Genomic DNA, 18,777 nt, shown 5'->3' with positions numbered 1-18,777 from the left:
GAGAGATCTCAGAGATAACCAATCCTGAGTGCATGCTGTGGAGCTAATCCCAGATCTCTTATTCAAGGCTAACACACTTATTCCTGGGCTGCTGGCGAGATTGGTTCCTGACCATTCACATCTGTATCAATCAGTGGGCACTGCCCTCAGTGAACTGCTTTGCCAATGACTACACCTCTCCCGAGGATGCAGGATATAGAGATGCAAAGGCCCAATCCCCTCTGGACTGCAGGCTGTAACCATGTTGAGGGGCAGCTTCTCCCTCTGCCCAATCCTCCCCGTCTTACTCCCTTACAGGTATATCTTTTTAACCACTTGCCAATAAATTGTCTTCCTGCAAGGTATGTTTCCAGGTAACTCAATCTAAGATACTACCCCAATTCACACTTTGTGTGTATCACTCAAAATTGGGACTAAAACCCAGGTTTCCTACATCATCATCTTGTTAACCCAAACCATTCTCAACTGCTATACCTCTTCCTACGGCTAAAGCTCTTTTTATACACAACTTGACATAACTCATCCATCTACCAGGGGTGGTCTCCCAAGAAGTGGTATGCTGACCATCGGTGTGTTACACAGGTGATTTTGATAGTACTTGGGTGGGCTGGCTTTTACTTTAATAGTTGTTATCTCAGGTTGGGGATTCCTCAAAATCAGACCTTGAGATGAGGACTCCAGTGAAAATGATTTCTTAGCCTCCAGGCCAGCTTCACTTATGTACATTCTGTAGAGTCACACACACACACCTGTGTGGTCACATGGCCCAGTACTTGGTTTAATACTCTTGAAATTCTAATAATTTATGAACTTTTTAAAAAATCTTGCATTGGACCCTGCAAATCACATAGTCCATCCTGATTAGGATGCGTTCCTGGGAAACACCAGTAGGGGAGTGGGAAGTGGGACCCTGAAAGGTAAGGCAAACAAGAACGGGAAAAAGGGATCAAACATATGGTCTCTGATGGACATTTGGTGGTAAGCATGCTATAGTGTATAAAATTATTGAACTATAATGTTGTTTTCCATGACACTTACATGTTGTTAACCAATGTTACCTTAATATATAATAATAAAAAAAGAATGTGATATTAAGCAAGTTTCCATAGGGGAAAGGAGATAATTTGGCCCAATCTCATAGGGAACCAACTGTAGACACTGTGGACAATGGAGATCCAACCTAGAGTTGTCCCAACTTGGGGCAAAGGAACTGGAGTATTGATACTTCCATACTCTAAAGGCTGGGCCAGGGGCAGGGACACATTACTTCCTAGGCACTTTCAGCTGTGCCATGCGCAGGCAAAGTAAATCAAGGTGAGAGTGGTGCTCTGACAAGGAGATTCAGGTCCAGTGATGAGAATGAAAGCACAGCTGAAACCAATATGCACAAAATTCTAAAAGGATTGGAGGGGATATGGCGAAGCACTGGCAGTAATTGCTGGAGTTAAAGTGTATACTTCCAAGTGATGTAGGGTAAGAGACAGATGCTTGCCTATCAAACCCGAGATTTCATGGGTGAAATTACTAATAGCAAGGGCAATGAATGTAAGAAATAACAAAAGTAAGTCAATCAAAAATATAAATTAAAAATCATAGGTGATAGAAGATGAAATGTGAATGACTGAAGTTTGGACACATCATCAGAGGGGAAAGAACACTAGACCCAGGGTCATGGGTAAGAGCACAAAGTTCCATGGGTTTGAATTCTGACTCTGCCACTTTTGGACTGCATGGCTTAACTTCCCTATGTCTACCTGTTAGGGTCGTTAAGAGGATTAACAGTTAACATATGTATTAAAACAACATCTGTAAGGTAAATGTCAGCTCTCATTATTCCTGCCTAGCTACTAACTAGATCAGTACTTCTCAAACTATCTGTGGTATTTGATTTTCAATCTGTTGCAGACTGATGCTTTTATACAACAGCTTAGATACAAAATGGATAATGAGAAAATGAAATAAAAGACACACAAGACACATGGCCATATTTTTAGTTATTAAATTGAACAGGCAGAAAATTATTCAGTTAAATTGCTATAAAACTTTCTAAGTGCTCATCTTCGATTTATGCTTAACCCATTACAGTTGGATTAACAGATCCCTGATCTCAGATTATGATGTTAATCTATTAACATCATAAGAGACCCCAGACTGTCACTGTTCCATGGGCCACGCTTTGAATAGCACTGAATCAAAGTAAACCTTCAATAAGCCGCTGAAGTTTTTGATGCCTCAGTTTTTAGGTTTGTGCAAGAGATGAATGAGATAATGTACAGGAAAGCATTTACTGAACTGTAAAGTGCCCCAGAAATGGAAACTACTAGTAGGACTGGAGGAGTTGATTTTATAGTCTGTGGCCAAAAGATAGAAACTCCAGTGCATGACAGTCTCAGTCCCTGCTGGCATCATGCTGTTCTGCATAGGGTGTACCCTTGGAACTGTCAGTATCTGTAAATCAGTAAAGTGTTTTCTCTCACTGTACAAAGCAGGAAGTAAAGGGCTCCCCCGGCAGGCTGTGGCTTGCACCCCAACAACTACCGCCATCCACAGGTTGTGACAACTACACTCCCAGCATCCAAGCACAAACGTCCTTTACCAGCAGCATCCCTTCTGCAGCCTGGTCAAATGATTTTAACCAGAATGAATGTGAGAAGCCCTCCCTAGGAAAGTAAGTGTGAAGATAATGTCCTTACTGAAGTTCTTAGCTCCAAGATTCACTGGGCCTCACTTCTCTTCATTTGGTGAAAGAGGACTCACAGACGGCCCTCACTACTGCTCTTAGACTCCATTGCAAGTATGGACTCTTCCCACACTGGTTCTAAATGACCTACTTTGGCCTCGCCTTCTCTTTTATCCCCACCCTGTCAAACAAGAAAGCAGACATTTAGGGATATGTGGGAAGTCAGATAAGTGGTAATATTTTGGAACATCCATCTTTTTGCTTTCTGGACTTTTTGAGGGTGGGCCCCGTCTGATTCATCTCGGTTTCTCCCCCCATCACCTTTCATGCAGTGTGTGTGGCACATAGCAGGTGCTCAATGAATGTTCATTGAATGGCTCTGTGTCCGAATAGTTTGAAGTCCTTGGAAACAGAAGTGGCTCTTCAAACTACTGGATCCTGAATCCATCCAGAAACACACACACACACACACACACACACACACACACACACACACAGAGAGCAATTCATTACGCAGAACTGTTAGGTACTGGACATTCGGAAACACAAATTTCATGCGGAAGAGATGGAGGTGAAGTTCATAATTGATAGATATACTTCAGATACAACAATCCTCAGTTATATCTCCACTTTCTGGGAAACAGAATCTCTCCGTGGCCCCAGGGCCCTTTAAATTTTACTGTGACTGTTTTCTTAAGGAATTCCTGGAGCGGAGCCTAACTTTGGTGTAGGGGGTTGGCAGCGCACATATTCGCAGCCCAGGGGACTGTTGGCATCAGGGTTGGCGAGGCGTTCGCACGCGAAGGAAACTTCCGAGGAGTCAGAGCAGCCCCCTGGAACATTGCGAAGTGAGGGTCCCGAAAGTCCTTGAACTCCGGGGTTTCAGCGAGTTTGGGGAAGGAAAAATCGGAATGGCCAACGCAGTCAGACGTTTGCGGAGCTTCAGAGCTCCCAACCTCCATACTCTGCTTGCCCGGACACTACACAGGATCGGCGGCCGAACTCGGTAAAGAGCCAGGGCGTCTGGGGCAGAGGGAGGGCCCGGGCCGCAGGAAGGAGTCTGGGCCGCCACCGCCCCGCCCGTCGGGCTGTCCGCCCCGCCTACCCCGAACGAGGCGGAGCCGGCGCGGGAGCTGCCGGAGGAGGAGGAGGTGGTGGAGGAGGAGAGGTCGGAGCCGTCTCCAGGAGCCCTTAGAGACAGAGTGCCCGGCGGCAGCGGCGGGGCAGAGCATCCGCAGACGAGTGAACACCGAGCGGAGGACTCAGGTGGTGAGTTGGCCCCCCGAGGGGACAGAGGCGCAGCGCGGGGCGCAGCGCCGGGCGTCGGCCGGCCAGTTTGGGGGCCGCCTCTGAGTTCCCAGTGCTGGGAAGCGAGATGGAGGGAGGGAACGGAGGAAGGAAGGAAGGAGGGAAGAGTGTCCCGGAGGGCGGGGACTGGTCGGGGCTCTGGGCGCCGGAGAAGGGGATGGGGGAGGGAGGGCAGGGGACGCCGAGACCCTGGACAGACGGCTCGCTTACTTCGACGGACGGCAGCCGTAGGGCACGGGAAGCCGGGGGCCCTTCGAGGTTAGGGCCGGGGAAGCGGCCCCTGGGATGGGGGCGGAAGCCGGGGTAAAGGTCTCCCTGCTCGTTCGCTTCCTCGCCCGCCCGGGGCCGTGCGCCCCGAGCCCGGTTGGGTCTGGGAGGCTCCTGTGCTCCCAGTCCTGGCTTTGCGGTGGAGCCAGGTTTTGGAGGAGGGCCGGCCTCTGGGGGCGACCCGGCGCCACGCCCCTCTTCCCTACTTTCTTCCGCTCTTTCCTGGGACTAGCCCGCGGGTGCGCAGCCTTGGAACCCGCTCGGCGATGAGGGTCTCGCGGGGAGATAGCGGGTCACAGAGAGAAGGACCCACAGCTCACACCCCGCGAAGCACCCCCGAGCAGGGAGTGACCCGGGGACAGTATTTGCAGGTGATAGATGTATGGGGAAGTCAAGACTCAGACATGAATCTTGCGTGATTTTTTAAAAAAGTGCTGTTCGGGCACTTAGTGCGTGGATCAGGGTGACTTCCTTTTTAATTTGATTTTTTAAAAATACTAGGGCATATGAATTAAAGCTAATTTTCAAAAGCTGTAGCTAGTCTCCCAACACTCACTTGTCCCTCGCCTTACGTTTGTATCTTGGAAACGTGACTTAAACCATTCATAACTTTCGAAAAGGAACTCGTGATTCTCGTAAATCACCGCCGTGGAGTAAAACTTTGGACAACAGGAAATCTAAGAGAAGGAATTGACGAGGCTGTCATCTTGTGGTCACCCCTGTCCGGGTGTGGTTGTATGTATACAAACAAGTGCATTGAGAAGGAAATGGACCAAAACCGGAGAGAAGGAAGGTCCCCTGTGCCCGCGTGTCAGGGCACGTTTAATGGCTGCTCCGAATGGAAACAAGCCGGGAATTTATTAGACCTTGTGGAGTTGGAGAAACTTCACAAGATCAGCTTCCTTCCCATCAGTTATCTCCCACCCCCACCCCCCGTCTTTGCGGACACTGTTTATATTTCCTGGGGCTGTTGTAGCTTCGTCTGAATAGATTGTCTATAATGAATCTTTTGCATGTTGTCAGAGGCAGGGTCTGGGTCTGTATCTGTGAGTCCTCTACTTTGAAAACGGAGTTTGCCGAGGTTTTTAAGGTGCTCGTCACTGTAGTGCACCATTCCTGGTGCCTCTCAGCTCTCCGTGTGAATTATCGCAGGATGGCGGCCCTCACCTAGGAGAACCAGGAAGGCAGGCAGTGCTAGAGTGACGGGTTGGGTTTACTATTGCCAAAACAATCACATTTAAGTAAGGAGCTGTTTTTCTATTTTCAGGGCAAATTGTATGTATTGTATGAGCAAGTCCCCTTTCCAGTAAACAAACATGATTCACACATTACAATTTTTAAGAGTAATCAAGCGTTTTATAGAGACTTCTGTGATAAAAGGTCTTTCGGATCAAATGTTCAGTCCCTTTGAGTTCCCTAACAGTTAAATAGCACCATAAAACCTTGATTTAGGTCCAAAAATGCTAAGTAGTGTAAGAACTGTGACTTTACACCTTATAAAAAAATGCAGTCATATTTTTACTGTGTTTAATCCAGGTAATTGCTTAGGTATTGAACCCCAGTGGCATTAAGATTTGTACAGAAAGACATAAATATGTGAATCTGTGTTTCACAAGAGACTGAAAAGACTAATATTATAAAATTTTTTTGTATAGGGAGCTCCAGGCACATTTGAAAGACTAGCTCATTAACAATGAGGTTCGTGGGCTTGTGTTGTCACTTGTTGAAGGACATGGGTGGTTTGTCGAGCTGTAACAGCTAAGAGCTTCATAGTGAAAACACTTGAGGAAATGGTTAGCTAATACAAGATTAGTTTTTTTGTTGTTGTTTTTGAAAACCACTCTCTGGGAGGAAAAGAAAAATTCACATTTAGAATTATGTCATTTATTGTGTTGGATTTGTAATTGGGTGTGTTTTTTTATTTTTATTTTTTAATTTTACATGTCAGCTAAAGCTTAATCTAGGGGCAGGGGAATTGTGGAAGTCAAATAAAATTTTTCCAAGGCCTGATTTGGAAGAGAAGCCGTTTAACAGTGGTTTGTGGCTTGGGTTTTGTTGTTAGAGACAGACCTGGATGGGATTATTAGTTATTTAACCTTTTTTAGTTTGATTTGTAAAATGAGGATGATAGCAGTCCCTATTTTTTAATGAAAGCACATGAAACAATTTTTGGAAAACACTTTGTACCTAGCACACAGTTAATGTTCAAAATTATTAGATATTTTACTTATCTAGCTGACTCTGGCAGCAGGCTATTGGATAAATTACGAGTTGGCAGCTTGAATGTTTGGGAAGCACTAAGTATTGCAATTTTAAATTCCAAAGAAGGTATCTGATTTTATAGATAGGGAAATAGATGTAAAATATTTGTGTACATATGTGTGTCATGTTTCTACCACAGTGATATGAATAATTATAATTAATATATTAACAATTTTAACATGTTTTTAGTGTTGAGGTTACACATGTATAATGTTTTTAGAACTAAGCAGTCAGAAACATTCATTAATCATATTTAAATGTAAAGAGAATTTACATTTCAAATAGTCCAGTTTATTAGCCCTGGGTAGGAAATTAAACAGGGAACGGAAGTATTTGTCTTTAACCAAGTATGATTTTTAATTAAAGTATGAAGAAATGTGACCCAAGGGTATCCAGTTATTTACTTTTTCATGTACTGATGTCCAGTGCCAACAGATAAGCCATAAGTAGTATTTAGGGCTGATTGAGAGTGTTTCATAAACGTTTTGTAAAACCATTATGACTGATTATATAAACTTTTGTGGGAATGCATGTTCAGTTAATTCAAGAAATCTTCTCATCATATCATTGGACCATTTGCAAAATCTTAAAAATGCTTCCGTCTTTAAAAACAAACTCTTTTAAGTGCCTATTGTTTTTTCTTAATGCATATCAGGTGCATAGGATTGGACTGATTGGAATCATAGCTCATGCCACACATGACGTCTCATTTCACTAATCATTCCACAGGGACACAGAGATGGTGCTTTATAATATTTTAAAATAACTGTTAAGGGTATAGTGTTGTTATGAATCATTTCTTGCCTGTCACATTATACTCTGAAGCAGTGGAGGACTTGATTGAATAAATTATTGATTTTTTTTTTTTGACTCCTACAACGTCATGGCATAGTGATGTATTCCTGGCCTACGTTTCTAGGTGTGTAGTGTGGGCAAGTTAACGTAATATCTCTGAGCTCCAATGAGGTGTTGTGAGGAATATTAGTTAACCTATCAAAAGCATTTAGATCAGTGCCTGACATGTAGTTTATGTTCAGTAAACATTAATGTTAAATTATTACTCACTGAAATTTTCTCTTTCTAAATGTTATATAATGAGCATGTATTATTTTTGTAACAAGAAAACAACTATACGAAATTTCAGTGTTTCCCAAAAAACTAAAGTTTAGTAATTTAAAAAAAATCCTGCCAAGCAGTGCCTGTGAGGTAAGAGAATATAATTAGGCAATTGTCATTGAATCTTTTAAATGTGAAATGGATTGCAATATTAGTTTTTTCAACAAGTTAATTCTCCTAGATCTCAGTCTTATTTTCCTTTCTTATTGGAAACTTTTTTAAAAAATCAGTAATCCATGAAATCCATGTGATGCTAGATGAAGGAGGGGTAGGGCAGTATGCACAGTTAGAGTGCATTATAATTACAGCCAGGGTAAAAAAAAGTGTATGCATAGAAAAGAAAGTCTAGAAGAAAATACAAACGGATGGTGGGACTATGGTGCTTTCCCCATCCCCCTCCATTTTCCTCAGTGAATGTGTATATTGATTAAAAATAATCCATTTGTGTAAAAATTACTCAGTAAAAATTCTAGTTTATTAGCTACAAATAGAATTTTGTTGCTGCTTTAGAAAAAACACCAGCTCACAAAGCAATTAAATGTCAAAGCCTTGGTAATCAAGAGTTGTTTAGCAGTAAAAGAGAGGCTCTTTCAGAAGTTTGCAGGTTTATCTTTGTAGGAGATGTTTGAAATTAGCGTCTGCATACAGACCAAGCCTACTGACCTTGACTTGTGGGAGTTGTCACTTCCCAGATCCAGGCCATGCAGTGATGTGCTGCACACTCACACTGCCTTCAGTGTATCAAATGCCCGCGAGGACAGTCATGAGAAAGAGGTAAGCTCACTTAATTTAACAGGAAAGTTCGATAGATAAAAATACTTTCAGCAGAATTGTGTGACTCCATTTATTGAGCTGTTCTACATCCTGGGCCCAGGTCTCAGCCCTTTCTACACATGGTCTTGCCCAGTTTCTTCAGCAGCCCAGATGAGGAAGCTGAGGCTCCCTCAGTGGCCAAACCAGAGGTTGACCCAAAGTTGTTCTGACTCCAGGTCCCGTTCACTAAGCACTTTGCTAAGTACTGAAGTGGAGGTGCATCCAGCCCTTTTTAGGGATGACATGACCCGCTGAGAATTATCGTTGCCTTTCATCGGTCTTATCCTTCTTCAGCCATAGAAGTTGAAACTTGCAAAATTGCGGCAGAGACCCAGCGGGCCTGAAGTGGCCTGTGAAGTCCGCCTCTCCAATCCCTCAACTCCCAAAGTGGGCTTGAAAGTACAGGTGAAGGAACTGGCCTGCTAAATCCTATTCTAGAACCAGCTCATACCAACAGGTCCTGCCCGTCCTCCCCAATTTTCCTTTCTTGGGAATGAAAGGAGAATAGTGAGCAGGTGGCTTGGATCCAGGGCAGAGAGTGGAGGTGATTTGACTGAAGGTTACCTCTAGCTGAATTATTCCACTTATTGCTGAGTCTCTTGAAAATCATGTCTACTGTCACTTAAATGTTTGGTTTATCACATCAGGCTTTATTGGGCATCGTAAAAGTGCTTAGCTGTGAGTGTCTGGTTGCCATCCTCTGACAAGGAGAACTTTTGTCTTCTTTTAATGGGTCTGCGTTTAAGAAGATTACTGTATAATAAAAACTAGTGTTGCAGACTCTTAAGACTTTTGATACTTTCAATTCTGCTGAGAATTAATAGCTAAAAAAAGAATTTCTTTTAAGTCCGCCTTGGTGAATCAATTCCTAAGAATCTTTGCAATTTTTCACACTCATTGATTGTAAGCGGGTGACTTTGGAACCAGAAGGATAGGAGCCCTTATGTCCCATATGTTTTCTTACAGAATAGACTACGATTCCTTTTGCAGTCCATGTCACATAATTGACATAGAATCCCCTTTGTTGATTCAGGAGAGAAGCGTAACTTTCGGTTTAACTTGGGTTGGCGTCATCACAAACACTCACTGGAGCGGGTTCTGGATCAGTTGTCCTCTCTGCATTTGCATTCTGTGTAGACAGAGTTGCCTTTATTCCAAATGGCATAGTGCAAACCAACTTGAACCCTTTGGGGGTGCAATCTTTACTCTACTGATAGAGAATAGTCAGGCTTTTATTTAGCTGCAGATTACCTGACAAGATGCCCCTGAGCACTGGACATTAAACCTTCAGCCCCCACTGGGATCCTTTGATTAAGACTTCAGGCTTTCTGTGATCTCAAATTGTGTCTGCTTTTGGGGGAGAAATTATTGTAGAGGAAGAACACGATTTAGCTCTCAACATGAGCTAAATAAACCTAAAGATGGAATGAAGAATCAAAATGTAAAAGCTGCCTGGGCTTTATTGAAACTCAGTGAGGACTTTATTGATATAAAACCATGACACCAGTTTAGCCAACCAGAATCTTGGACAAACTGGAAAAGTGTTGAAACCAGCAGACTTGGTATCTGTCCCATACCTAGACTGCTGAAACCTTTTGCATTATCAGGCCGTGGCTGGCGCATGAGACCATGGGGCTTCACATGTATAAGGTCCTGATTGGCTGCTTAGACCAGTTGTCAGGCGAGGGTTGGATGTCTGGCCAAGAAGCAGGATGGATTGTGACTCCTTGACAGGGCTGCCTTGAGCTCTTGTACAGGTTATTCACTGCACAAGAGTGCTGGCCAAGGAAACAAGTGGGAGCTCAGATCTTTAAATCAAAAATATAAAATTGATTGTATTGGATGGGAAGTGCACGTTCACTGGTGCATGTTTCCTGTGACAGGCTTCTTCCTCGTCAGTTCATCATTTCCTAAGGGGCAGGTAAAGACTAGCACTTGGGGTATTGTTGACGTTGCTTACTGTCAGTCGACTACCAGCAACATGTTTGGTGTCCCCTGCCACACACCAGGGTCCCGCACCCCTTTTGTAGCCCACCTGATGAAGGGACTGCAGTGCTGACTGCTGGGAATGTGCACAGGGGTTCATGTTATTTATTGACCAGCTGTGGGTCCTCCCCTGGGGACAGGATGCAAAGGACAATGGCCTCAGAAGCCTTTGGAACTTACCTATGAGCGCTGCTTCTTGTGTAAAAAGATTTTTCTAGTTTAGGGGGTAAGAAGTGGGAGCCTTATTGCTAAAGCTACCAAAAACTAAGAAAGGAAATTTGTGTGTGCCCGCCCCCCCCGCCCGCCACGCCACCCCCTACTCTCCCACTGCCAGCTGGCGCTTCTTGCACACTTTCTCTTTTAAGTTGATCCTTTAGAAAGCCTACTCTGAGAATTAACTTCCCTTTCCTGGCGCCTCTCCTGGGAGGCAATCTGCACAGCAGGTAGGATCAGCCACGCTTAGTGGATCAAACTGCTAAGACAGTGGTTCAGAGGATAAAGGCCTGGGTTTGTACTTAGGACCTTGGTCTTCTGCTGTCTTTTGGAGAGGCTGCATCTCATGGGAAAAGCCCACAGGCACACAAAGGTGAATGTCTTTCACACTTAATCTGGTTAAATGCAGATTTCTTCAGGCAAACTCAGATTCCCAAAACAGAAATAACAGGAGATAACAGTTCCTAACAGGGATTCCCTACAGAGCTTTTTAGATAGCAAACTTACCTGTTGCATTTACAGTATGATTTAATTTTACAACATCTCAGGAGTCTTAACTTTTCAGGAATATTTCTCTGTCGAATTAAGCAGAATATACCAGCACATGCTTTGCCCTCTTTTCTTAACATAAATATTTGATGAGCAGCATGCTTCAGCCATTACTGTCCAAATCCAGAAAGTAAATAAATGCTCCTGGCATGCTGCCAGGGAGGTAACCCTAGTGCCTCCCATTCACTTGCAGTTCTCTGACTTCCTTCTAGCCCTGATAAATATCAGGGGGCTAAGGGACACCCACACCCAGCAGGTGACATAAAATAGGGCAGAGTTCAACTCTCCACGTTCACTCTGCTCACCTCTTGAACTCTGGACTGAGGTTTCCCTGATTTACTGGTGTCAACTTGAGAACTAACCCGCTTCAACCCAGTTTCCCAGAGTCCTGAGCTAAACTTTGCCTTGTGTCTTCCAAGCTGGTCTTGTCTTGTTTTTCACACTCATGTGAAAAATGGCTTATACAATCTCTCCATGTTTTCAAGTAGGCAGCATATTTACATGGTGCTTAAAAACCCTACAACCCTATTGAAAAGTATACACTGAGAAATCTTGTTCCCATCTCATCCAAGCCTTTTCCACACTCCCTACAGGTAGCAACTTGTAAATACAGTCAAATAAGAATGTACTTTTTATTTTTTATCGTTTCATAAAGGGTAGCATATTATATATACTCTTCTGTGCCTTACTTTTTTAAATTAGCAGGATGTCCTGGAGATCTCAGCACATTAGAGAACTCTCTGTCTGTCTCTCTCTCTCCTTCAGTGTTATAGTTTTCCATTGTGTGGACGTATCATAGTTTATCTGGCCCACCCTTGTTCCTGGACCTTTGGCGTATTTCCACTCTTTTGCTATTATGAACTGCGCTGTATCAACTAAAGATGTAGTAAGTCATTTTGCTCTTGGGCAGGTGGGCCTAAAGGATGGATTCCCGGAAGTGGGGCTGCCGAGTCACAGGGCCCACTAATCCCCCTCTGGAAGGGTTGACTCATTCTGTTCTCTTACTGGCACTGTGCTGGGTGGCCTGTTTCCCCGCAGCACCACCAGCAAGAAGTGTGTCATCTCATTTTATTTTTCCTAATCTGGTTAGAAAGAATTGGAACCTTCAAGTCATTTACATTTTTCAAATGTTGAATGAATTGGAGGTTGGGGACCATTTATATTGGGTTGGCCAAAAAGTTTGTTTAGTTTTTTCCATACGATAAGTCTAGTGCTTAGTTGTCTATAACTTCATTCAGGACAGTTTTGTTAGATTGTACTGGAACAGCTGTCATATCAGCGTGCATTAAAAAAGAAACTTACCAAAACTGGTGAATTTTTGTGCAGCCATTTTAATATTGAAGATAGAAGAAGCTATGCAACAGTTTTGGAATATTATGCTTTATTATTTCAAGAAAGGTAAAAATGCAACTGAAACACAAAACAGTTTGTACAGTTTAAGAAGAAGGCTCTGTGACTGACCAAACATGTCAAAAGTGGTTTGGAAGTTTCTTGATACTCTTGACATTTTGGCCAAATAATTCTTTGCTGTGGGGCTGTCTTATGCCTTGGAAGATATTTAGCAGCACCCCCGGCCTCCACCTACCCAGAAGCCAATAGCGGGAGACAGCTGACATACTCAAAATATCCAAATCAATAAAGTTATTGGTGAAATTGAAAAATGCATCTTTTATTTTATGGAAACAACCATACGAACTTTTTGGCCAAGCCAATACATCTTTTCCTGTGTGCTGTCCACACCTATTGATCCTTCTGTGGGCATTTATTGACCTTTCCTCCTGAAGCTAGCTTCCTGCCTACACTGCTGTCAAAATCTCTTAAATACAGACTTAAGAATGTGATGGCTCTTTTGGGCCTAAGGGTGAAGTTGGCTGCCAAATTGTCAGTGCAAAATCGAGAGAAGTGGAAAGTAGGGTTTTATGCCAGTTGCTAATGTCTGATTTATAAATAGTTTTCCGCTAATGGTATTATTAAACTGGGACTTCTCCAAAACCATTATGAGGATGATCTTCTAGTCTAGAATTTCTCCCTCTCAAACAAAAACAAGAGAGAGAAGTTGAGAGAATGTAAATTCCAATGGCATTTTCTGAAAAATCTTTTAAGAAATCTAGAGTTTTCCATTTACGTGCATCTCTTGAAAGGTTATACATGCTGCATTTTTAATCTGCTGAATTGGGCTCCTATTCTCCATTTGATCTCACCATCAGAAAGCCGTTTACTCCATTTCCAAGGTGAAAGAGAAGAGAAAGTAAAAGCACAATGTGAGGAGACCGGCCAGCGCTCAGGATTTGACAATGGGTGTGGGGTTGCAGTTGCACGGAATCACCTTTCTTCCTGAGCTGCTCTTTCAGTCGGCTCTTGGGATGCTAGTATAATATAATTTTCCTCTTTTTAAACATGAAATCCGTGGAGAGAGAAATTATGGGCTAGGACATAGACTATGGGTTTTTTGGTTTGCGTTTAGAAATTCATACAAGGCACTCCTATATAAAGTTAGCTTACAACTCCATCCTAAAGAAACAAACAAAAACTCCCAAGAAAACCTCAGAACAAAGAAAACAAAAAACTCCTCGGAGTTCCTACATTTAGCAACAGCTCATGGAAACTCCACAAAGGAGGATCTGATCTTCCAGGCCCTGCTCTTTTGTCAGCTCCTGAAAGTGTGGATTATTATTTTTGTGAAGGTTGCTTTTCAGTTCTCTGGATGCTTATTTTTCTTTCTGGTGCTTCTCTTCTCTGTCACTGTAGTGTTGATCTTCTCCACTGTAGTACCGGCTCTGTAAGGACAGGCTCATGGCCTGTTGTTCTGTCCCCAGTATCTCGAACATTTCCTGGCACCGTGAGGTGCTCCATTGATAGTGGATGAAAGAAAACTTCTGCAGGTAACTTCCATGACATTGTTTAAGTGCTGAATTGGGCTCCTGGCTAGGTCTTCATGGTCCACATGTTAGGGATCCCATGCCTGTGTGGAGTCAGGGTGGGGAGCAGTCTTGTTAGCCAATCATTGGCCCATTAGCAGGATTTTCCAGCCCTTAACGTGCTCTCTGACAGTGTGCATGGGGGTTTAGAGCTCAAGCTTGTAGCCTGAATCACCGAGGCAAGTCACCTGGCCTCAGAGATGACTTGCTCATTTTCAAAATAGAGTAATGCCACCGTATTTCTACAAATTTTAAGATGCCTTCAATTAGGAGACCTGCTATCATTCTATGCGCCTCAAAGGGGGAAAAAAATTGCCCATTCAACTAGAACCCACAGCAACCCTAAAAATGTATTCATTTTCCAAGGCTGTTTCAATGGATTACCGCAAATATAGCAGCTTAAAACAACAGGCATGTATTATCTCACAGTTTTGTAGGTCAAAAGTTAGCATGGGCTTGGCTGGTTTCTCTGCTCTCGGTTTCACACATCTGAAATCTTATCGGGAAGTTTTGGCAAGAATCCTTTTGCAGGGTCATTTAGGTTGTTGGTAGAATCCAGTTCCTTGGACTGTGGGGCTGAAATCTGCCTCCTTGCTCACTGTCCGCGGTTGCCCTCACCTCTTAGAAACCTCTCTGTGGTCCTTGCACTTGGACCCCACATCTCAGAGCCAGCAATTGCATGACAAGTCCTTCTCATGCCTGGGATCTCTCTGAGGGCTCCTTCTGCTCCATTTCTCTCCCTCTAGCCAGAGAAAGTTCTCTGTTGTAAAAAGCTCGTTTGATTCAATTGGGCCCACCTGAATAACCCAGGCTACTCCCCCCTCTATTAAGATCTGTAACCTTAATTACACCTGCAAAGTCCCTTTGCCGTGTACAGGACACATTCACAGGTTCCAGGGATTAGAACATAGACATCTCTGGGAGGGCCATTCTGTCTATCACAAAGAATTGTCCCAGCATCAGGGATGTTAAAATGTGAACAGAATATGCTTCTTAGAATCAACAAAATTCCATCTTTATCTTTGGCTTAAGAATAAAGGAACCACTAATGTATATAAAGTATTCAGCATGTTAATAGTAAGTGCTCTGGTGTTAACTATTGTTATTGTAATTAATATTTATCATAGTGCTCACAGACTACCCATCACCTTTAATTTTGGTTGAAGTTATTCTCACAGTTAAATGCATTTGGCAAACAGAGAAAATAGTGTACCAGCAGTTGATTTGATAACAGTGATGATAATAGCTACTCCTTGAGCCACAGCTACACACCATGTGCTGGGAGCTTTATGTACGCTTTCTCTTACTTTGCAGTAGCCCCCTGTGGTAGGTCCTACTGGCTACATTACAGGTGAGAAAGCAGGTTCAGAGAAATTGTATACTGCTTCACAGCACGGTAGTAAGTGGTAGTGGTATCTTGCTTTCAATCCGGTTCTGTCTGACTCTGCAGTCAGGGGTCTTCATGGTGCCATATAACCTGACCCTCAGTCCCTGGTGATACAGTGTGAAAAGTACAAGAGGTAGAGGTGTCCACCAGGTGTGCGGCCTGGAGGGGTGGCCTCTCAGAAGGGGAAGGAACCCAGGGAAGAGACAGTGCCCTGTGAGGTATCTCTCTTGTAGTCAGAGTTCTTTGCTAGTAACTGTTTAGCTCATTGAATTCTAAGGACCTGTCTCGTCATCTTTTTAAAATAATTTTTTAATAAGCACAAAATGATCTTTTTTTAAATTCAAAAAGTACTTATCAGTTATCTACTCTGTGGGGATATAGGTATGAAAAATGTTGTGATATTTTGATTTTTAATAAGATTCTATTCATAGACATCTGCATCTATGTATATACGTATACGTGTGTGTATATATGTATATACATATATATGATCTTCCCCCCTTCCCTGGCACAGAGCTCTTAAAAACCTTGGAATTTCGTAAGGGAGGAGATAAAGGGATCGCTTTTCTGTTAATGAGATGACTTTTGGACCACGCTGAAGGATAGGGGCTGTTTGCCAGGAAAAGCAACCATGTAATTGGAAGATTGGAACTTTCAGCCCCACTCCTCAGACTTCCTGGGAGGGAAGAGGGGCTGGAGTTTGAATCAGTCGCCAACGACTAATGATTTAATCCATGCCTATGTAATGAAGCCTCCATAAAACCCCAAAAGGACAAGGCCCAGGAAGCTTCTGGGTTGGTGAGCGGAGCGTGGTGGCCTGGAGAAGGCACAGAAGCTCAGTGCCCTTTCCCCACACCTCGCCCTAGACATCTTCCCATCTAGATGTTCATCTGTGTCCTTTAATATCCTTTGTAATAAGTCGGTACTCTAGTGTGTAAACGGGTTTTCTGAGTTCTGTGAGCCACTCTAGCAAATTAATCAAACACAAGGAAGGGGGGTCGTGGGAACCGCTGATCTGTAGCTGGTCGATGAGAAGCACAGGTGATAACCTGGGTCTGTGGCTGGTGTCTGCACTTGGCAGGTGGGGCAGGCAGTCTCCTAGGAAGGAGCCCTTCACCTGTGGAATCTGGTGGTATCTTCAGGCAGATGATGTCAGAATTGAGTTTAATTTTGGGATTCCTGGCTGGTGTCAAGAATTGCTTGGTGGTGTGGAAACACTCCCCTTCCCCTCCTCAGTGAGAATTTGGATTGGTGACCGGAACCCTTTTGTTTTTTGTGTGTGATTTTTCAAAGGGAAGAAAGTAGCAAATTTCTTCTTTTTAAACCATTTTATGTGTCACCTGGAAAAAGAGGAAAGGAAAAAAGGAGAAGCGTGGTTTAGCAGAACTGCAGTAAAAATAGTAATTACCAGAATTTGATAAACTACTCTAAAATCACAGTTTCTAGAGTTTTCTCAAGATACAACTACAGATTGCCTATCTTAGGCTCTTCAAACTGAGGTAGAATTGTTGGAAACCATCTCATTATCTCCCCATCAAAATGTGCTTTTTCTTTTTGCCTTCTCTGAAAAAGTCAGTGCAGAACATCTCCATCTCCCCAGGAAGCCAGGCTCTGAATCCCTTAGTACCTGGAACCCCTCCCTGCTCTTCACTTCCCTCCAGCTCCGACACCTCTCACCCCCACCAGCGCCTGCACTCTGCCTCCTAGCTAGCCCACAGGCCTGCTCTTTACCCTCTCCGCCTCTCACCTGGATTGGCGCCATGGCTTCCTCGCTGACCTCTGCCCTACACACCTCCACCAGGGTGATTTTTCTAAAACACAGATCCGAATATGCCGCTTCCTGCCTCACGGCTCCCCATACGCATCCCACTGATGGGTTTCACACTAACCAGGTTCAAGGTCTGCTTATGTTTTTTATGGACTCTGGAATCTTGGAAGAATTCTTTAGTGGCTGTGTCTCAGCGTCCCCGTCTGTAAAATGGGAGCGATAATAACCCCTACCCCACAGGTAGGCTGTGGAATTTGAGTGAGTTAATATGTGTGGAGCTCTTCGGACAGTGCCTGGCGCACAGAAAGCCCTCCATAAACATTATTATCCTTGACAGCACAGCGGGAGCTCATCTTCCTTACTCTTCCCCACATCATCCCTTCCCCTTCCCACTGCCACTCAAAACGTGGTCTGCAGACAGAACTGTTAATGAGCTGCAGCTCGGTGAGTGCGCATGGAGAGTACATATTTAGGGATTTTCATGGCAATTTAACAGTCTTTTTTCCATCTCTTGAATCTAATAAAAAACCGGACTTGCATTTTATGTTTCATTTTTCTAAACAGTTTGCTTTTATTGCATTTTATAAAAGTGTTGGTCCGTGATGCATTGGAAATAAAACCAAAAAACTAATCTTTCCCCACAGGTAGTTTGAGAGGCACTTCCATGTTCCCACACACCCTTTCTAGTGATTCTCACGGGCCAAGTTACTTATGCTCACTAGGTAGCCTTAAATCTCTCTGGATTTTTTCCACACTGTTTCCTCTGCCTAGAGTTTATTATACATTTATTAATAAATGCCAGACTCTGGAGACATAGGATGACTAAGGTACTTCCTCTATTTTTGAGAAAGCTTCACTCAAACTACCCAGTGAATTTCTACCTGTCTTTTGAAACCTAGCATAATTTTACTGTCTTTCATTCATTAAGAAAACATGTATTAAATATGAACTGCGTACTAGCCACTGGCTGCGGTCTGCCCCTTCCCTTAAGTACCACCAAGCTAATGGGGCTGATGGACACACAAACACATAAGGACACTAGGAGAGACATGTTAAACAGCAATGTGAGTAGCGAAGTGGAAGTAGAGAGGAGGGTGTGCCCGGCTTTGCCTCAGCTGGAGCAAAGGCGTGGGGAGGTCAGAATGGTTTCACAGTGAAAGCAGATGCAGTGTCATCAAAATATGAAAATCCAGATCTTGAGATCAAGTCCAAGGCCAAAGCCCTGCTCTGCCACTCGCTAGCCAAGTGACTGAGTAAGTGACTCCTTCCCTGTCTTATTCTGTTCAGGTTGCTATAACAATACCATAGACAAGGTGGCTTAAAAATGACAAATTTATTTCTCACAGTTCTGGAGGCTCAGAAGTCCAAGATCATGACACTACAGGTTCAGTGCCTAATGAGAGCCCACTTTCTGGTCCATGAATAGCCGTCTTCTCTTCTCACTGGGTTCTTACGTGGGCGAAGGCGAGGAGCTCTGTGAGGTCTCTTGTATAAGGGCACTAATCCCATT

At 43.6% G+C, this 18,777-nt stretch overlaps 1 protein-coding gene across 2 annotated transcripts in view; it reads left to right on the top strand.

Moving 5' to 3' along the window:
* The first annotated feature begins 3,821 nt into the window (after positions 1-3,821).
* GNG12 (G protein subunit gamma 12) overlaps positions 3,822-18,777 on the top strand; it is a 119,465-nt gene continuing 104,509 nt past the window's right edge. The window contains exon 1 of one of the 2 annotated variants that reach the window (XM_054574506.1): positions 3,822-3,949. The gene's annotated coding sequence lies outside the window, so the exon portion shown is untranslated. The remainder of the gene's footprint in view (positions 3,950-18,777) is intronic. The other variant, XM_054574513.1, reaches the window with a different exon arrangement.

The sequence above is a fragment of the Pteronotus mesoamericanus genome, unplaced genomic scaffold (assembly GCF_021234165.1).
Source record: "Pteronotus mesoamericanus isolate MK-2021 breed Mesoamerican mustached bat unplaced genomic scaffold, CSHL_Meso_final contig_105, whole genome shotgun sequence".
Classification (NCBI taxonomy): domain Eukaryota; kingdom Metazoa; phylum Chordata; class Mammalia; order Chiroptera; family Mormoopidae; genus Pteronotus; species Pteronotus mesoamericanus.
Note: the sequence above shows the minus strand (reverse complement) of the source record. Positions and strands in the feature narration are given on the sequence as shown.